Source organism: Vombatus ursinus, unplaced genomic scaffold, assembly GCF_900497805.2.
Source record: "Vombatus ursinus unplaced genomic scaffold, bare-nosed wombat genome assembly UNPS02014799.1, whole genome shotgun sequence".
Classification (NCBI taxonomy): domain Eukaryota; kingdom Metazoa; phylum Chordata; class Mammalia; order Diprotodontia; family Vombatidae; genus Vombatus; species Vombatus ursinus.
In genome coordinates this window covers 9,002,270-9,022,117 of record NW_020954577.1, presented here as the reverse complement: position 1 = coordinate 9,022,117, position 19,848 = coordinate 9,002,270, and positions in this window count along the sequence as shown.

Genomic DNA, 19,848 nt, shown 5'->3' with positions numbered 1-19,848 from the left:
CTTTGCTTCGCTTTCCCCATGTGTCAAATGAAGGCCTCGAAGGTCTCATCCAGCTCTAAACCTATGTGATTCTCTAGCTTTCGGTAAGTCACAAATTCCCTGGGACTCAGTTTCCTTTTCTGTAAAATGAGGGAAGTGGCCTGGATAACTTTTAAGATCCCTTCTAACTCCAAATATGAGAACCCATCATTTTTCAAGCAAGGAGAGGCATAGAAAGGTGTTACAAAACTGAGAGGGATAATTTATAATTGTAAACCATGATAATAATAATAGCTGATATGTAGTACTTATTCTGTGTCAGGCACTATGCTATGCACTTTACATTATTATCTGAATGACAATAATTATGTGGTGAGCCAGCCAGGCAGCAGAGTCCACATGCTCCTCTAGGCTGTTGTATATTCAGGGGACAAGGAATAGTTCAGCCGAGAGCCTGAACCAGGCTTTACGGAATGAATCCTTTTATTAAGGGGATTTGTTCTGTGAGGTTTGGATTAGGTCAAAGGGCTGCACTTGAGGACCTAGAGGGCCACATGTGGCCTTGAGGCTGAAAGTTCCCCACCTTTGGCCCTGAACCTTTGAGCTCTTGAGCCAGTCAAGTCTTGAAAATGGTTTCAATACCTTTTGAGGAAAAAAAAAACCCCAAACGAGTCTAACTTGCATGGGAGTGTATCAAGATAATGCTGTTTACTTGTGTTCAACTCGACCCCATTTGGGATTTTCTTGGCAGAGATACTGGAGTGGTTTGCCATTTCCTTCTTTCAGCTCATTTTACAGATGAGGAAACTGAGGCAAACAGAGTCAAGTGACTTGCCCAGGGTCACACAGCTAGTGTCTGAGGTTGGATTTGAACTTAGGTCTTCCTGACTCTAGGTCCAGAGCTCTATCCAGTGAGCCACCTAGCTGCTTCCCAGGCAGTCAGCCAGCAACTATTTGTGAAGCCTCTTCTCTTTGCCAAACACTGCCAGGTGCTGAGACTAATGGGTCCTGTCATCAAAGATCTGACATTAGCTTGAGGGAAACAACGTGTATGTTCATGTGACTAAATTAAAAAGCTATAAGGAAAAGAAGATAGAAAAGCTGCGAAGAGAAAGGAAGCATCCAATCAGAATGGTCGTCAGCAGGGGTCAGGGGTCAGGATGGAAGCTGTTTTTTCGGGTGGATGCAGCAGGAGGTCAGGTGAGCAGTAGAGAGTGATGGAGGAGGCACAATTTAGAAGAAAACTGGACCAGTTCTTCTCCAGTCACATTAGATGGGGCAGCCACCATGGACAAACAGCCGTTCCAGCCAGTAGCCCCTTTCTGTGGCATCCTGAAGGCATATCAACCATAACGTAGGACTCCCCACTTGCCCCAGGTGGAAATTTTGCTAGTTATGGCCCTGGCCATCTTTACCTGGCTGGCGCTAAGCTCACTGAAAAAAACCCAAAGGTTTTTCTGAGCAAACGCATTGGGCTGAGGTGTTTGTTTTCTGATGGATAGCTTTGGTATTTCAACGTGAAGTGGCATTAGGGGGCTGGTGAATAACAATTAATTAAAAAACCTGAGAGCTGCAGAACAATTGCGTGGCTCTTTGAGGAAATAAATCTCCTGGCCAGTTTGACAGCATGGTGAAGTTTGCCAAAATCTGCCCGAACAGGTGCAGAATGGGAACAGGTTGAAGCTTGCCTGCCCTTGTAGGTATTCATGCTGAAGAAGCCTGTGGGGCCAGGTACATCTCAGCACCCTCCAGCTCTTGAAGATGTTACACAGCTGCAGCTAGGCATTCCTGCCTAATCGATTCACTGTCCCACTCACTGTAGAGCCTGTTCCAAAGCTCTTTGTTCCTCTAGTCTCCCGTGTCGCCAACTTGGCTTCTCCCTTTTCAGCCAAGGCCCTTGGCCCTTACCTCACCAGACAAAGTGACGCTATTCACCAAGAGCTCCCTCTTCTCTACTCTTCCTAATTGCGTATCGTCAGACATTCCCCCATGATTTCCTTCACTTGTCTCTTTCATGAAGAGGTGGCCCTTCTTGCAAAGGTAAACTCCCGTACCTACATGCTGAATCCCACCCCTCCCTGTCTTCTCCAGAATATTGTTCTCTCTATTATCCCCACCCTTTCTATAATTTTCAGTGCCAAATAGAGGACTCTGTACTTTGTGCTAGAGGCAGTAGGGAGCCATGGAAGATATTTGAGTAGGGAGTGTTATAGGAATAAGAATTTGGCGGCTGAGTGGAGGATAGATGAGAGTGGGAAGAAATGTGCTGTGGGGAGATCAGTTAAATTATTGTACTGGCTGACCTCTACAATCCTTTCAAGCTTGAAATCCATGATCTTATGATATCAACACAACACATTTTTTCCTCTTCCAACTCGTAAGGATCATGTGCCAGTTTTGGAGCAGCCACTAGATGGTGGCCTTGTGTTTTTGGTAGCTTTTTTCCCCCCTTTGGCGAATGGGATTTAGAACTGGAGGCATCATTTACCATTGTACCAATATTTAACTGTGAGTTGCCAAATATTATTTTATCTTATATGATTAGTTAATAATAGTCAGATAGTACCAGGATCTCTCCAGTGCTGAGGCTTAGACTGTTCCATCTTTGTCCGTCCTGGGTGACTTTTGTCTATAAATTTGCCGCCAAGGATCCACCCAGTGTGATTGAGGCCTTACTCAGTCTCTCACGACATTGTGAGGCTATCCCTGGCAGTCTGCCTGTCCACCTGTTATCCCTTCTTCTTGCTCTATGCCTAGCATCTTTTACTCCTGTTCTTTGAAGTTCCCCATTGGTTCTCTGTTGTTGATGCCTCCTGGTGGTATGAAGGCAACCCTAGGTTCTCAACAGTGATGCTAGCAAAGTGTAAAGTCTGCCAGGTTCCACCATTGTAGAGATGCCCTAAGTAGGGTCTTGGCAACAGGCTGGTTATTGGTAGATACAGGAAATAGAAATGTATTCAGGGCAATTTATTTTTGAAAAAAGTGCAAAAACCTATGTAAGATCTTTGAAAAACTTTCTTCCAAGTTAATTATCTGACTTATCTTAGAGATGTAGTACTAACTTACTGTAAAAATTATTTTGGTTGCAAGAGACTATATTTTGCCTCTCTCCCATTACTGGAAACCATAGCTGGGAATTTGTTTATCCTTAACTTTCTAACACTGAAAAGTTCTATCTATAATTAATTGCTTCTCATCATTTGAACTAAGCTCTTGGATCTATGATTTAGACCTTTAGTTTATATATACATGTACAAATAAATAAGCCAACAAACATATATAGATGTATTTAAATCATCTAACCAATTTCATGATAGGGAAAGAACCCCCAGTTCTTCCTCCTACATCTAGAGTTGATCATTGAGAGTGAGAGACTAATCAGAATTATGGAGTACCCTGTGTTCCCATGGAATTTCCATTCTTTCCTACTATTTCCCATTTTCTTCTTTGATAAGCTTCAGGATACTGTTTAACATAAAATGCAGGGACCCTAGGCTGAGCATAGTTCCAAGTGCTATTCTCTTATTTTCAGCTGGCTTTTTTACTCCATGAACTGGAGATTATTCAAGTCTGCTTTTCACCAAGGCCTGTGTATGCATAGGGCCATTATTTGGAGCAGATAAAAACCAGTTTTCATAAATGGATACTTCTCTAAAAATCAACCTTGGTAATGCGAATTATTTGCCAGGAGCTCCCAGATGAATGAAAAAGCATTTATTGAACATTTTCTGTGTACCAAGCACTGTGCTAAACTCTCTAAACTGATAAAATAAAATAAAAAAGCTACCTAAAATGTTCCATGAAAAATTGTTTCAGAACCACCCAAGGAATGAGTGAACAAAAGGAAAGTCTGAACACAGTGAAAGAAAGCAGATGAAAAAAGCTGAGATGCAAACTTACCCCCCCAAACACTGAAACAACAATACCTATGAATTGGAATGCTATTTAGAATAGGATGGGATGAGAGAAGGTGTTTCAAGAGAAAATTGCTTCTTTATGCAGGATTTTTAAGGTTATTATGTGGAAGATACAGTTTAGGAACTATCTGTGAGGTATCAATTCAGTTGATCTTTAATAGGGAACTTGGATAAAATTGTGGAATCATTTCACTGGAACTCTCCCCTTATTATGATGATAAAGAATTTGTAGGCTTCCTAGAGGGAGGCCTTCCCAAACACCCTAACACAAATGATAAACATATTTTATTGCATTTTCATTCTTTAAAATGTATTCTTCATGTGAACTAAAATATTTGACTACCAGACCCTTGAATTGAGGGCTAACAGAGGCTCTCCTCCCCTGGTGCTATTTGGGAAGAGTTGTGGGATCCCAGAATCATGGACAGAGCTGGAAGTGCTCTCCCAGCTACACAAGGCTGCATCATTTTCTCAGTCTCTTTTATTGTGTCCTTAAAAAGACATTTGCCTTCAGTCATGTAGGGGACCTGTTATTTCATGGCTATGGGGAACTCCTGGCTGAGGAAGCCCCGATCTGCATCAGCTCTGTAATTTCCAGCCTTTGAGAGTCGCTTGGGGGGCTGATAACTTGCTCAGGGTTCCACAGCCATGAGATGTGAGGTGGAGGACTTGAACAGAAGGCTTCCTACCCAATGCTGAAGGTGAGAGTCTGGGATCTCTAGGAGGGTGGACGGTGGGGAAGGATGGCGGAAGGGAAAGGTCTGCTGGTCCTGGTTGTGGGGCCATGTAGTCGGCAGGAGAGGAGGAATATTAAATGAACAAGTGAATGAATTAATGAAAAAAAACACAAAGCATTTATTAAGCACTTACTGTGCCAGTCACTGTACTGTGCACCTCTAGGGAGCACCGAGGAAAAAAATATAAAAGGGAGAAAATCCCTGCCTTCAAAAGAGAGTGGTAACCAGGGGAAAGAGTTTTGGTCTGGGGAGTCGCAGTAGGTAAGTTGATGCATTGGGCAGTTGATTGACTAGCCACTTTCAAGAGGTAATGGTGCTATTGACTTGTTTACTGTATCCAGAACAAGGGGGAAGTGGGAACCAAGGATGCGGCCAACCAGAGTAGTCTAGGCAGTTGACAAGATGGCCTCAGTGGGCAGCCAGATGGCCACATAATATCAATAATACAGTTGGTTATTAGATTAGTGTCTTTAGAAAGACACTGTTGTTACCATCTTTTCAGACAGTTTCATAATGTCAGAACCAATATAACCATGGCAACTTTATGGGACAAATTTATTGCTTTCTGCACATCATTACAATTGACTGACATGACTGTAAATCTCAGGGGGCTTCTTAGATTCAGTCTTTGTCACAATTTGGAGATGAAGAAAAAAGGTCTGTCCCTCTTCCCCTTGAAATTACTTCTTGCTATACTTAATTACAGTAATTTTACATCTTTATGATTTATTGCTTATATTAACTGTGTACTTTGTATATACTCTGTATTTACCCATCTTGGTACATATTGTAACTTCTTCCCCTCCTCCAAGAATAGTGTAAGCTTCCTTGAGTTCAAGGACTGTGTGAATATATGTGTGTATGTATCTTTGTCTCTCCATTGTTCACAGTACGTTACCATTTGGGCTTGGGGGAGGTGATATCCACACCTCTATTTCATAGTTCAAGGGAATCCTGCATGAAGGAAATCATTCTGCCAATAGTAGGTGGAAATACTGTGCAATTGAGAGTCTTAGGATTTGGCGGGGGCACTATGTTAAATGCTTTGCGTAGGGTCACACAGCCACTATATATGTCAGAGGCAAGATTGGAACCCAGATCTTCCTGACTGAAGCTAACTATTATGCCTCTTGTCCTAGATGCTTAACAGACATTTGTTTAATAATTGAATTAAAGTCAATCTCACAATCATCAGGCCCAAGTTAATTAGAAAAATATGCTTCATTAATATGGATATTAGCCTGATGGAAATATTTGTTAAAAGTACTTTTCAGGAGCAGCTAGGTGGTGCAGTGGATGGAGCACTGGCCCTGAAGTCAGGAGGACCTGAGTTCAAATCTGGCCTCAGACCAAACACTTGACATTTACTAGCTGTGTGACCCTGGGCAAGTCACTTAACCCCAATTGCCTAAAAAAAAGTACTTTTCAGTGGGGCAGCTAGGCAGCACAGTAGATAGAGCACTGGCTCTGGAGTCAGGAGGACCTGAGTTCAAATCTGGCCTCAGACACTTACTAGCTGTGTGACCCTGGGCAAGTCACTTAACTTTGATTACCAACACATACACACACACACACACACACACACGTACATTTCAGCATCATGAAAATTGAAAATATAGGCTCTATAGTCCAAAGGGAAGCTATCAGTTAGTTATGCAGCTAGGAAGCAACAGTAACCTGGCAAGTCGTATCACTGTGGTCTGCCAGACCTAGCTTCTACTTGGACCCATGAAATATTCCATGACTTAGAGATTCTTGGCCACATTTGCAGTATATCTAGAAAGCAATGACTTTTTATCAACATGGAAGGGAAAAAAAAAAAGAATTACCTTCCCTGAACAGAGCATTTGGGCCTTCTCAGATTTCTTCCTTAGTCTTATCCTGTTTGTCAGAAGGTGGTAGCACCCTTTGTGAAGGTCATGCCTTGGCAGCTAGGAGGTACGGTTGATAGGGTACTGGGCCTGGAGTCAGGAAGAGCTGAATTCAAATTCTGCCTCAGACACTAACTAGCTGTGTGACCCTGGGCAAGTCATTTAATCCCTCTCAGCCTCAGTTTCCTTATCTGTAAAATGGAGATAATAATAGCACTTATCTTTCAGGATTGTTGTGAGAATCAAATGAGATAGTAATTGTAAAACTCTTAGCCTAGTGCCTGGCATATAGTAAACACTACATAAATATTATTATCATTAGTATATTATGAACATTCACCAAAAGTTTAGGAAGAACATGTATTTTTGTCCTCATTTCCTTGCCCTCTTGGAATCATAACCTCATTTCTTGTTTTCTCTTTAGTCCTGTACCTAAAACAAGTGCCTACTATGTGCTAGTGGTTGTTTGAAGCACAGTCTTTATATGCTGTACAATCTCTCCACGATTCTTCCTTTGGCATCACCATTGTCCCAGAAGCCACCCCTTCTTCATGTGGAGAGATGCCATCTGAGCAAGCCAATGGGTCTGTGCATGGGCCAGATCCCCGTCACACTAAGGATGGGGTTAGTTGATCACACATGAACCAAATAAGAGGGTAAAGGATATTAAAGATGCATGTCACCTTGACTGCCTCAGCTACCTGGCTTGAAACTAAAGGTTGGGTCTGGTTCTGAGAGATGAGGCAGTTGCTGCAGGAGTCCCAGGTCACCAGTCTTGCTCAGAACCTCCGGCTAGTTCTGAGTAGCTCGACCTGCTTCCTCTTGATGAGTTTTTTTATACCAGGTAGACAAAGGCAGCTGGTCCATTTACAAATGCCCCAATCTAGAGCGAGCAGACCTCTGAATTGACGAAGCAGACCTTTGAATTGACCAATCAGGAGTATTCTAAATAAATGGTCAGTAAAATTTTGGGGGCAATCATTTGAATTATTTCTGTCTCATCTCCTCACTTGTCCCCAAGGAAAATTGTCTGACTAGGAGGCATCAAAGGAAAAAATGGGGACCATAAAGTTGAACTCCCCCCCAACTTTGTAATGGTTCAGAAGCTGTTGCTCTATGTCTTATAACTAAGAAAGTTTCTCATCAGAACGTAGGAAACCTCATAGTATAATGAATGGAAAAAACACTAGCTTTCAAGGCGGGAGGCCTGCATTCAAATTCTACTTTTGATTTTTCTACATGTGTTGACCTAAGGGAAGTCACTTAACGTTCTCTGTACAAGATGCAATTCCAGCTCTGATCCCATAACCTATATAAGCAGTGATACTTTTTTTTTTAATGCCCTAGTGATATCCTGCTTCATTCAAAAGCCATTTATTAAGCATCTACTCTGTGTGCAAAAAGCACTTTGCACATACCAGATGGGGTTTGCCCAAATAATTAAGGTACTTTTGCTGCCCTCATGTGGTTGATGAGCTAGTAGGAATTTTCAAACCTTCAGAAACAAGGCCCATAATGCTTGTGTTTCTCTATGTTTAAGTTTATTTCTATTACTGCAAAGTCTGATTGATAATATAAATCTTTTTTCCAAAATCCAATTCAAGAAGTGTTTATTAAATGTTTATGATGTACAGACTTGGGGAACGGGTCTACATAATGATTTGAGGAGGGAGAGAAAATCAGTAGCCTCAAGAACTTGAAAGGCTACCCAGAGGAAGCAGGCAGCCCATCTGCTCCTCTGTGTTTGTGTTTGTGTAGGTGTGTGTGTGTGTGTGTGTGTGTGTGTGTAGTGGGGATATATGGAGAAGTTAAACCATTGCTATGGATCTCAGTCTCTATAGCTATTTCTTTGGCATTCTTCAATTAGGTGATCATATTTAATAGCACCTCATTTTCATTCTTTACCACAGGGCTTGGCTGTTCTTTGTTCTAAGAGTTGAATCTAAAGAGGGACATGATGTTGATAGTAAAACTTTTTATGATTTAAAATGAGTAGTAAGTTCACACTGAAGACGAACCACGAAGATCCAGAATAGCTGAGATCTGTGTCAGTGAGGAAAGCATCCGTATGGATGACATGACAGATCTTTGAAGTATTGAAGGAATGGGTCCAGATAGGGAATGACAAATATCGTCTGTCTCCCAGAATATTTTCCCTTGTTGTTTTCTTCCATACATCAGCCATAGCAGCCATTAAGCCCCGGCTATCTTTTGTTGTTGACTTTAAACATCTTTTCTTTAGTGACTATCTTTTAAAAGAGAGTTTAATTTTTTGGCATGAAGAGACATAAAGCCTTCTTAAGCACTTTATAAAAAGTCAAAACTTGCATAACCCAAGCAGAGTTGCTTATTGGGTCTAAGTAGGTCAGGAAAAATGAAGAATTAGCTTTTTTTTTTCCTCCTGTCATTCAGCTCTGCAGCTAAATCCCTTTCTATCCTTATGTCTCACAGCCAATGGGAGACCAGGTAACTGGCTAGACTTGGGGAGATTGGACTTTCATTTTAAAAGATCCCCAGTTAAGTGATAAAAAGCATTTTCAGTGCAAAATTAGAATTCACCCAGAACTCCTCATCTCTAGATTAAGTGGATTGCAGTACATTTACACTGACATGTGATGGTCCCCTGGCTAGAGTGAAGGAATGAGGGAACACAGACTTTATTATTTCACTTAATCACGGCAGGGGCTCTATGCAGGGTCCAATCTATCTCCCTATCAGTTACTCTACGGCATGTAAAGTGTCTAGCAAGAATTGATCAGTGCAACTTTAAATGACTCTTAAGTGCCATAAATTTCCACACCAGATTTGCTTATTTCTACCATTGATTTTTTTTCGCATGTTATCTTCAGTTTGTCCTTGGCATTCATGTGTTTGTTCTCCATGTCTACAGAAAAGAATGTGTCTTCTTAGCTTTCTTTACCAGGTGGGAGAATAAAAGACGTACATTATATTTAGTTATATAGATCACAGTTTTACTTTCTGTACTGCTTTTCAAGATACATGGGTACAGATGTGATAGAAAGCTTTTTAATGAGCAGAATGCTGAAGGACATTTTGTCTTAGGCAAAAGAAAAAGAGAAAACAGTAACAATTAAAAATCAATTCTATTAACTAGGGAGAACAAATCAACTGGAGAGAATGTTGGTTTCTTTCATTTCTTCTTCTATTGACTTCCTTGTTTTCAGTTTTGGGGAGAGAATTGAGCTGTATCCATATATTTTGCATACATACGCATTCAGTCAACTCAATGAACAAACATTTATTAAGTACCTACTATGTACTGGCCACTGTAGCATATAAAGACAAAAATGGCACTGTTCCTGCCCTCCAGGAGCTTATATTCTATCAGTGGAGATAAAGTGTACACGTTGAAGCATATGCACAATAAATCCATTGTAATTGTGGAGTGGGGGGAGGTGCCAATATCAAGAAAGTTCCCATGAAGAAGGCACTTGAGCTCAGCTTTGAAAGAAAAAGAGGTTTATAAAAGGCAGCGGTGAAGAGGGAAGTGTGCTTCCAGCATGGGGAACAGGCAGTCAGCGTGAAGGAGATGGGGTAGTGTGGAAGAGCAAGTAGGCCAGTTGAGCTAGACTGTGAAGCCTTTGAGGGGGAGTGTTGTATTATGAGGCTGGAAAAGTGGTCAGACCTTGGTTGAGAAGGGCTTTAAAGGCCAAACAGAGGGTTTTGTTCTTAACTCTAGAGCCACCAGAAAGTTCATTCTTAACAGAACTGTGAAGTAAGTCTCTCAAAGAATCCCAGGCAGAAGATGTATTTTAACAGTAATTACTACTCAACTACAGATGGTCCTGCATATTGACCCTTTTAAATAAAACAAGTGGCAGTTTGTTTTAGTATTTTTTTTTGGAGGCAATCAGGGTTAAGTGACTTGCCCAGGGTCACACGGCTAGTAAGTGCCTGAGGCTGGATTTGAATTCAGGTCCTCCTGACTCCAGAGTCAGTGTTCTATCCACCACAGCCACCTGGCTTCCCCTCCAAGTGGCATTTCTTAATGTTTTAGCTTAGGTTGACACTCTAGAGGAAATACTGTCTTTCTCAGTGGACTATGAAGGTCCCCTGCAAATAAATGGAGAGTCCTACAAAAACAAACAAAGTACAAATACTGGATGGGAGAGATTTGGTTTGACAACAATTTATGTGAAAAAGATCTGGGGGAGTTTAGACCAGAAGCTCTACAAATGAGTTAGCTGGATCATGTGACTACTAGAAAACAGCATCAACTCATGAAATCTTAGGTTGCGTTAAGAGAAAAATAGCATCTGTATGAAGAGAGGTAGCAGTCCCATTGTATTCTGTACTGGTCAGTATCTGGTTTGTGTTTGGTTTCGGTCACCGTGTTTTTAAGAGGGATAATTGATATACGTGGAGGGAACATGCCAAAAGAAAGCAAGAGGAATGATGAAGGATCTAAATTATATCATCAGTTAAAGGAAATGGGAATATTTAAACTGGAAAAGACAAGAGCAGGGGAGACATGATAATTGGCTTCCCCTGGAAGGAGTAAACACTCTCTTACAGGTGACAAATGGATGAAAATTTCAGGAAGGCAGGTTTGGGATCCATATAAGGAAGCACTTTTTGACCCTCTGCCACATTAGTGGTCATTTTATTGCTGGAGGTACTCCCATGGAGTAGGAATGAGCATTGGTCCAGGGTGTTGCAGAAGGGAAGTCGGGGACGAATTGAATCAATTAACATCTAATGTCCCCATTATGAATTAATTAACATTAATGTCCCCACATGAAGATTCTATGAAGCTAGGATCAATGAAATCTTGGATTATGTTGTTGCAGCACTGAGATCATTGAGGCCAACATGGGGAAGGGATGGTGCAATGACAGTTTACGTATATGGAATCGAAAACATAGAGGGGTCATACTCAAGGTGGCCACTAGATGCCACTGTTGGAATCTCAAAGAAGAGGGGGGAGAGTGATCCTTATAAGCCACCAATGGTGTTTCTCTAATTTTCATATAATTGGCTCAGAATAACAGTTAATAACAATTGTTTCTGTTTTGGCCAGAAACCCTGAGGGTCTTCCTCTCCTGGATCTATTTTTTTTTTTAAAGAGGCCATTCTTTGCCTCATTTTTTTTTTTTTAAAACCTTAATCATTGAATGAGCATGTTTCCTCAGTCAAACTGAGACCTGTTAAAGATCTTAGCTTGAAAAGGCCAAGGACCCCCACTGCACCTTGGGCCATCTCCAGTCATCTTGATCTATATCTGGCCACCGGACCCAGATGACTCCAGAGGAGAAAGTGAGGCTGGTGACTTTACACAGCCCTCCCTCACTTAAATCCAATCACTTGCATGTCATGGCATCACCTCCTTGATGTCATGGTTCTCTTCAAGAATGAAGGACAAACATCAACTTTCAGATCTAATAATTCCATATTCATATGGTGGAAAACAAGCAATTCAAATGACATTTAATGTCTTCTGAAGGAATTCTTTATTCTTTAGATTTTTTAAGTCTTTTAATTTCCCTAATATTTTCTTTTGTAATTAACCACTTCAACAAAATATCTGAAAGTTACTGACACGATAAACTTCAGATTTCTTTGGGTGAGGTAAGGAGTGGAGGAAAAGAAGGGTACAGATTATAGTCACTTATTGATTTACTCCAGGGAAGTGTGGGGCACTGGATTTGGAATCAGAAGACTTACAATTGAATCTTAGCTGTGTGACTTTGGACAACTCACTTAACTTCCCTGGGTCTCAGTTTCCTCTTCAGTAAATAGTAAGGTAAGTCTGGATGATTTTCCTGTAGCTGAATCCTTTGGTCTAAGTGAATAGTCTTTCTTAGAGCAGCTCCCATGAGCTTTTGCAGGACAAATTTTAAGTGGGATAGAAGAGCGGAGGAGGTACAATTTTTGTTGGGGTTCAGATTTGGTATCCTACTGTGGGAGATGAGCTCCCCCACCCCAAGATATGAACTGCCCCTGAATTCATTGGAGAGAATCCTTATTCTGATATTTACTTCTACATCTTGAGAGAAAAGTGCCACATGAAACTAGGCAGTTCAATAAATGCCTTTTGATGTGAATTTAAAGTAAGACTTCTCACCTAGATTTTGATCACTGCTTCCCTTGACTTATGAGGTGTAATAAGAGGGCCAGCTAAAATAGAATGGTGACAGGTTACAGAAAAATCATCTCAACTCCATCTGATATTGGCATCTGCACCTGTGAAATTCTATGGGGAGAGAAAATTGTCAGATGAAAACAAAATGTAATTTGGTTGTAATTATATAAAATTCCCCTACAATTTTATTTAGAAAAAAAAAAGGGAGTGCTTTGTGCAGCATTCTGCTGGTGCAGAATGACCATCTGAGCCCTTTAATCAGAACTATGGCAGCAGAAATAATCTCTCCACTTACCAATTTTTGCCTAATGCTTTATTAAGGTCATAGAAAACTAAAAGATGCGGAGAACTTTAGAAATACTTATGAACAACTCAGGAGAGCAAATCAGAATCAGATACAAGTTAATTTCAAACTTCTAAGCAATTCTGCCAGAATCAAGTCTTATAATAATAACTTCCAAAGAACTATTCGAATTCTTATGCTATCCCATACTTTTGTTTTATCAGTATTGATCTAATAATTCAATTTAATTCAACACATGTGTGTTCATTGTTAATGGTACGCAAAGGGGAGAAACAGCCTGGAATAGAAGAGAGATACAGTCCTGGACTTGGAGTTAGCAAGACCTAGGCTCAACGCCCACCCCTGACACTTACTAGCTTTGGGACTGTGGACAAGTCTCTTACTGTCTCTGGGCCTCAGGCAATTTTCTATCACTATTAAATTAAGGCTTGTGATCTGAGTTGGTCTAGGGCATATCCAGTTCAATGAAAAGACAGTTCATTGAAATGAAATGCTATTCCAGGAACTGTCCAAGGTGCTGCATGTACAAGGGCCAAACCAATGAAAGAAAGATGAATGAAATGAAATGAAAATGAAAGAGTCTGACCTCAAGAACCTTATGTTCTAATGCAGGTGGGGGTGGATATAACAAGTACAGGGATCCTATGATAATAAAGTCAGAGCTGGAAGGGCTTTTGGAGGCCATCCTGCCCAACCCATTCATTTTACAGAGCAGGAAACTGAGGCACAGTTTAAATGACTTGGGTAAGGTTATACAGCTAGTAAGCATTAAATTAATATGAAGTAATTTGAGAGGAGAGAGCACAAGCAATAAATAATCTCTTGTCTAGAGCCTGAGAATAATTTGTTACATAATTTTTTTTAATCACTGGTATTTGTAACAGGATTTGAACTGTATGTAGAATTGCTGAGGTGGTTGTCACTGTTGACTGCAACAAAAGTTGTAATACAGAAAAGGCTAACAAGAAGTCACCTTTAAAATTAGATTTTGTTCTAGGATATAACATGTTCAAATTTAAAAATTAAACAATTTAAATGCAAAAGGATTTTTTTCCTTTAAAGATGTACTTTTAAAAACATGTCTTTTCCTTGTCTTAATTTCAATACCACGAGTCTCAATATTTCATTCAAGCACAAGAAAAATGAAATGATCTGGGCAAACTGCATGGTCATGCTTTGGAACTGACTTCTCGGTTGTCCAGGCATATCCAATGACTGTGGCAAACAAGATCTGAAACCTTCCCCAGGATGCTTTTTTCATCTTAGGAGCACGGATCTTTGTAGAGCTAGAAGGGATGGTAGAAATCTTCTAGTTCAACAGCCTCATTTTACAGAGGAAGTAACTGAGGCCCAAAAAGGTGCATTGACTCACTCCAAGTCCCATTGGTGGTTCCTGAGCCAGCTTTCAAACACAGATCCACTAACTCTCATGGTACTATGCTTCTTTCAATCTTAAGGAATTCACTACTAGATCCTGAATCACTTCTTTTTTATGTTGTAAGTTGCCATATTGTCCTCTATGCAACAGGAAATGTTTATTATCCAAGTACCTGCATTTAGGGCTACAGAGCTTCTTTTGTGGCAATGTCCCCCTGCCCCGACACTACTTTTTTTCTGTCTGGGCCTCTCCTACTTGTCTTTCCTCATACCCATACTTTCCTCTTCTTTTCAACAGAGGAATCTTATTCAATTTACATGTTAAATTTTAAAGTCTCATCTTTCACCTAAAAACAAAAAGAATAATTAATATGTAGCATTTTTAAAACTAACTGTGATGATTCTTCACCTATTGAATTCCTGCCTATGCTTTAGGGCCCAACTCAAATGCTGCCCAGTCCATCAAGCCTTGCCTGGCCCATTGGCAGCAACAAAGGTGAGGCCTTTCTTTGCCTCCTTGCTTTGCAATCTCTAATGCAGAGACATCACATGTGTGGCCTGTGGCCTCAGGCTGAACCAGATGAAAATGGCACTGGGAAATGTTTAACAAAATAAATAAAAATACAGTAGAACATGAATGTGTTAATAAGTGCTTTTCTGAGGCAGTCTGTGGCCTTCAGGGGTCCTTATGTATTTGAGCAGGACACCTCAGCTTGAATGCATGTTTGATATTTTAAAATTTCATTTTTGATGTTTCAAAATTGCATATTTGATATTTTAAAATTTCATTTTTGATGTTTTAAAATTTCATGTTTGATATTTAAAATTTTCCTTTTAAAAACTGTGATCTTTAGCAATTATCAAGAAAAACAACTCCAGTACATAATGCAAAACAAAAACAGGGAGTGCATATGATCTACCCTTTGTTCTCAAATGGTTTTCTTTCCATCCAGTTTCCTCTCTCTTTGCTTGAGGAAGTAATCACAGACTTTCCCTTCTCTCCTGCTCTGCGTCCTGAAATCAGGACCCCCAGAGGGTCCAAGACAGAGAGAAGAAGTGGGAAAATGTTTAGAGCAGCATCATGTGTGTGTTTGTGTGGGTGTGCGCATGTGTGTACATGAGTGTGTATGTGTGCATGTATGTGTGTACGTGTGTGTGGGTGTATGCATGTGTGCACATATGTGTGTATATATGTGTGTGTATGGGATCGTAAAGAACTGGAAGCTAAGTGGTCAGTCATTGATGGAAAGTGACTGAAATGTGTATGTTAGAAAGATAACATTGAGAAGAGGTAGTCATATTTCTTTAGAAAAGCAACAATTTCTTCAAAATAGAAATTTCCAAAGGGAAATCAACAAATGCCAATGAAATGCCAACCCTTGATGAAGACATCAGACCTGTTCCCTGTGTGTTGTCATGTGACTGACTGCTAGACTGCCAGCTGGTGGGGAGGGGGAAGCAACTTGGGGTCAGTATTTGAGGCGGGATTCTAATTCAGACCGGATTCCAAGACCAGCCCTCTCCTCACCACACTTGGCATTTCAAGCCCTCCCCAACCTAGGCCCAAAGTCCCAGACCGTTCTGGTCTTATTTTCATTCCTGCACGCCAATGTTTCTGCCAGATTGGTCTCTTCTTGGCTCTTCCCAACTATGTGGCAGGTCATTACCCCAAAGGCCGATTCCAGGCTCAGGGTCTACCTTTTCCTTGGTCTTTCTTTGATCCTTCCCACCCCACAAGGTCATCTCACCCTCCTCGATTTTCCATAGAACAGAAAGAGCACTGGGATTGTCTGAATCTGGGCCACGCTGCTTATTGTGTGACCAAGGGGGAGGTGAAATCGCCATCTTCCCTGGACTTGATTCCTCCTCTGTGAAATGAGGGGATTGGCCTCCATCAGTGCGGTCAGATTCAAATGGAAAGAGGCACTGATCTGTGCAGAACGATCCCTGTAGTCGCATATTGATTTAGTTGCAAAGTGGAATATTGTCCGGGCTTTATTGTGGTTTGTTTATTCTGTTAAATATTTCCCAGTTGTATTTTCATCTGCTACCTCCACACTAGGGAGTGTTGCAGGCAACATGGAGTAGGTGGTCCTCTAGACTTTGCTGGTCTTTTTCTATGTGTGTGTCTCTCATCATCTTATTCAGTCTGCCTCTGTCTCTCACTATCTCTGTTTCCTCTCCTCTTTATGTGTCTCTGTGTCTCTGTCTCTTCTGTCTCTCTCACAGTCTCCCTGCTCTGTCTCTCTCTGTCTCTGTCTCTCTCCTTTACTTAGCATGATTTCTAGCATGAATTTGGACATAGGAAAAAAATTCCTTTGTTATTTCTCAAGAGTTAAGGGAAAATACAGAATAAAATTTTGTTTTGGTTATTTAGAAAAAATTGAAACCTATGAAACAGTGAATAGAGAATACATGCTGGAGGAAAAATGGACATTGTTCTAAGTGCTCTGGATACGACAACATTGTATCCACAAGTTCCAGATCCTGTGGGCCAGAGAAAATCTCTCTGTCTCTGTCATTCTGTGTCTTTCTGTCTCTATCTCTCTTCTTTTCTCTCATTGAGAAAGTCTCATAATCTACAAGACCCTGTCCTCTCAGCATCTGCAAGGGTCTGTTTGTAGAAAGCAAGTCTAAACTCTACTTAGCAAACACTAAGTGCCTATTTGCTAGGCTCTTTGTTTAGCACTATGGATAGAAGAATAGGAACGGCGTAAGCCCTGTCCTCAGGGAGCTTGCCATCTACCAGGATGGCTGGAATTGACTACAAGCGCACACATGGATGACTTGCCCAGATGTCAGTAGAACACAAGGCAGAATGCAATAGGGGATTATGGGATTTGGAGCTAGCAGGGACCTCAGAGCTCATCACCCACATTTTTATCACACTCATTTTGGGTAACATGTAGCTATATAGTCCACATTCTCCCTAGGCTTGAGAACCAGCAAAAGTACACCCCTCTACCACTGCCCCCCAAGCTGTTTCATTACAAAAAAATCTCTCTGAGAGAGCAAACAAGATTGGGGGAGAGGGTGGGGTTACGTTGGTCCAAGTATAAATCTACAAAGTTGTTTGAAATGTGATGTGTAATCCATGTGTCCAATGAGGGTGCCGGTCAATGGAATTCAAAAAATGATTTTTAAAAATGCTATGTGTGCTAACCAAGAGGATGATGAATTGTGCAGACATGGTACTCAGTTGCCGGACATGCCAGAGAAGACACGACTTGCTATGGGGGTCCTGTAGTTTGAGGATTGTAAGGATCTCCCCCCACCACACAGATCCACAGCTTCTTAGTAATTTACAGTTTTGGCAGGTTTGCCCAGGGCCCTGAAGCTCATGCTCATACAGCTTTGTGTGACGCTGATAGATTTGAACTTAGGCCTTTGTCTCCAAGCCCAGCCTCTTTATCTATTATAGCACACTGCCTCTTAGTATGAAAACTGTTATTAATAAAATATAATTTCCTAGGGTAGGACCAGAAAAATTTTCTGTCCTTTGATATTTTTTTCTTTCATCTCATCTCCATTTTCCTCTAAGTCTTGGAGCATTCATTTTCTCTAATTTTTTTTTTAATCTGAGAAGGAGGGAAAAAAAGGTGCTTTCTGTATAGGCCACAGCAGATGCTTCCTTCCTTTTTCATTTCCCGTATTGCCTCTCATTTTATGTATCTGTGCTGTCTTTTTAAATGGAATATGAGCCTCTTCAGGGCAGAAGGAGGCTGTTTTGCATCTCTTTGTGTGTCCAGTGATTAGCACAATGTCCTGTACATACATAACATGCACCGAATGAATCTTTGGTGTGGATAATGATGATGATACCTAGAATTTACATGGATCAGCTTGAAAGCAAATGACTGGGGTGCTTAAGCCTCCTAGAAGGTAGATAATAGTAGTAGACATTATCCCTTACTCTACTGTTGGAGAAACTGAGATTCAGAGATAAACTTGTAATTAAATAGAAAAATCACTACTCAGGGTCAAACCTATAGTCTCTGAAAAAAGCACTAAGATATGCTTTGTAGAAAGATGTGTTTATTTTCTCTGATGTCACTAAGACTGGATATTTCTCTTTGAAATTCATTATGACTCAGTCATCCATGCATTTATCAAAGTCAATCAATCAACACACAATTATTGAGCACCTAAAATGTGCACAGGCTCTGGGAATACAAGGCCAAAAATGAAGAGAGGTGCTCTGGTACATATAGAGTTATATGCAAAATTTATACATTTAAGAAGTATGTAATTTTAGCCTGTGCCACTTTGGGGAGTTCTGTAAGTTTCTTTGCCTAGGTGAAACAGTATTCCTTCTTATTTGTTTTAAATTTATCCATCCCAAGGTTTTAGGAGTTTCCTTCCTTTAATGAAGTGACCTATACCAGTGGAGGGCCCCGGGAATCTATCTTAGCCCTATGCCATTTAAAACTGTTTATCAGTGACTTTGATGAAGGCATAAAAGGCAAATAAGGACCAAATGATGCAAAAAGGACTAGCTCCCTTTGGTGGAATCAGTATTCAAAAAGATTTCAAATGTGTAGAACAATGAACCAAAAATAGTAAGATCAAATTTAATAGGTAAATGTAAAGTCCAACACCTGCCTTCACATATGCAATGTGGGTGTGGGCCAGAGTGCGCTTGTGTGTGTGTGTGTGTGTGTGTGTGTATGCCTGTAGACCATAGTTAATGTGAGAAACATCCAAGGGTCTTAGTGGATTTTAAGCTCAAATGAATCAGCAGTGTTATTAGGCAGCCAGAGAAACAAATTCTGTCTTAGGTTACACTGAGAATCATAGTGTCCAGGACCATGGAGGCAATAGCGCCATTATGCTGTATCCCACCCATGTTAGCACATCCAGAACATGGCTCCACATTTCAGAGTAACACTGATGAGAGTCCATATGAGAGTGATGAGGCTGCTAAGAGAACTGGAGATCATGTTATATGATGATGAATTGAAAGAACTGGGGCTATTTAGTCTAAAAAACACCATCTTACCAATTCCCCAGACTGACATTTTCTCCTTATCTTTCACTCCCCATATAGAATTGTTGCCAAGGCTTGTTGATTTTACCTCTGCAACATGTCTCATCCATTTCACCTCTGCAACCTCTCTGATCCATTTCACCTCTGCAACCTCTCTGATCCATTTCACCTCTGCAACGTCTCTCGTCTGTTTCACCTCTGCAGCTTCTCTCGTCTGTTTCACCTCTGCAGCTTCTCTCGTCTTTTAACCCTCTGCAAAGTTGCTGCCTCTGGAGTAGACCCCCTTCTGTCCTCTGACCCTGCCACCCCTGTGCAGGTCCTTGTCACCTCACATCTGGACTACAGCAACAGCTGCTAGTGGGTCTGCCCGATTTACGTCTCTCTCTACTCCAATCCATTGTCCATTCACTAGGAACGTGATTTTCCTCAAGTCCCTCTGATCATGTAACCTCCCTACTCACCAAACTCTAATAGCTCCCTATCATCTCGAAGACTAAATATAAAATTCTCTATTTGGCATTCCAAGCTCTTTATAACCTAGCCTCCCAAACTCCCACCCCTATTTCCAGGCTT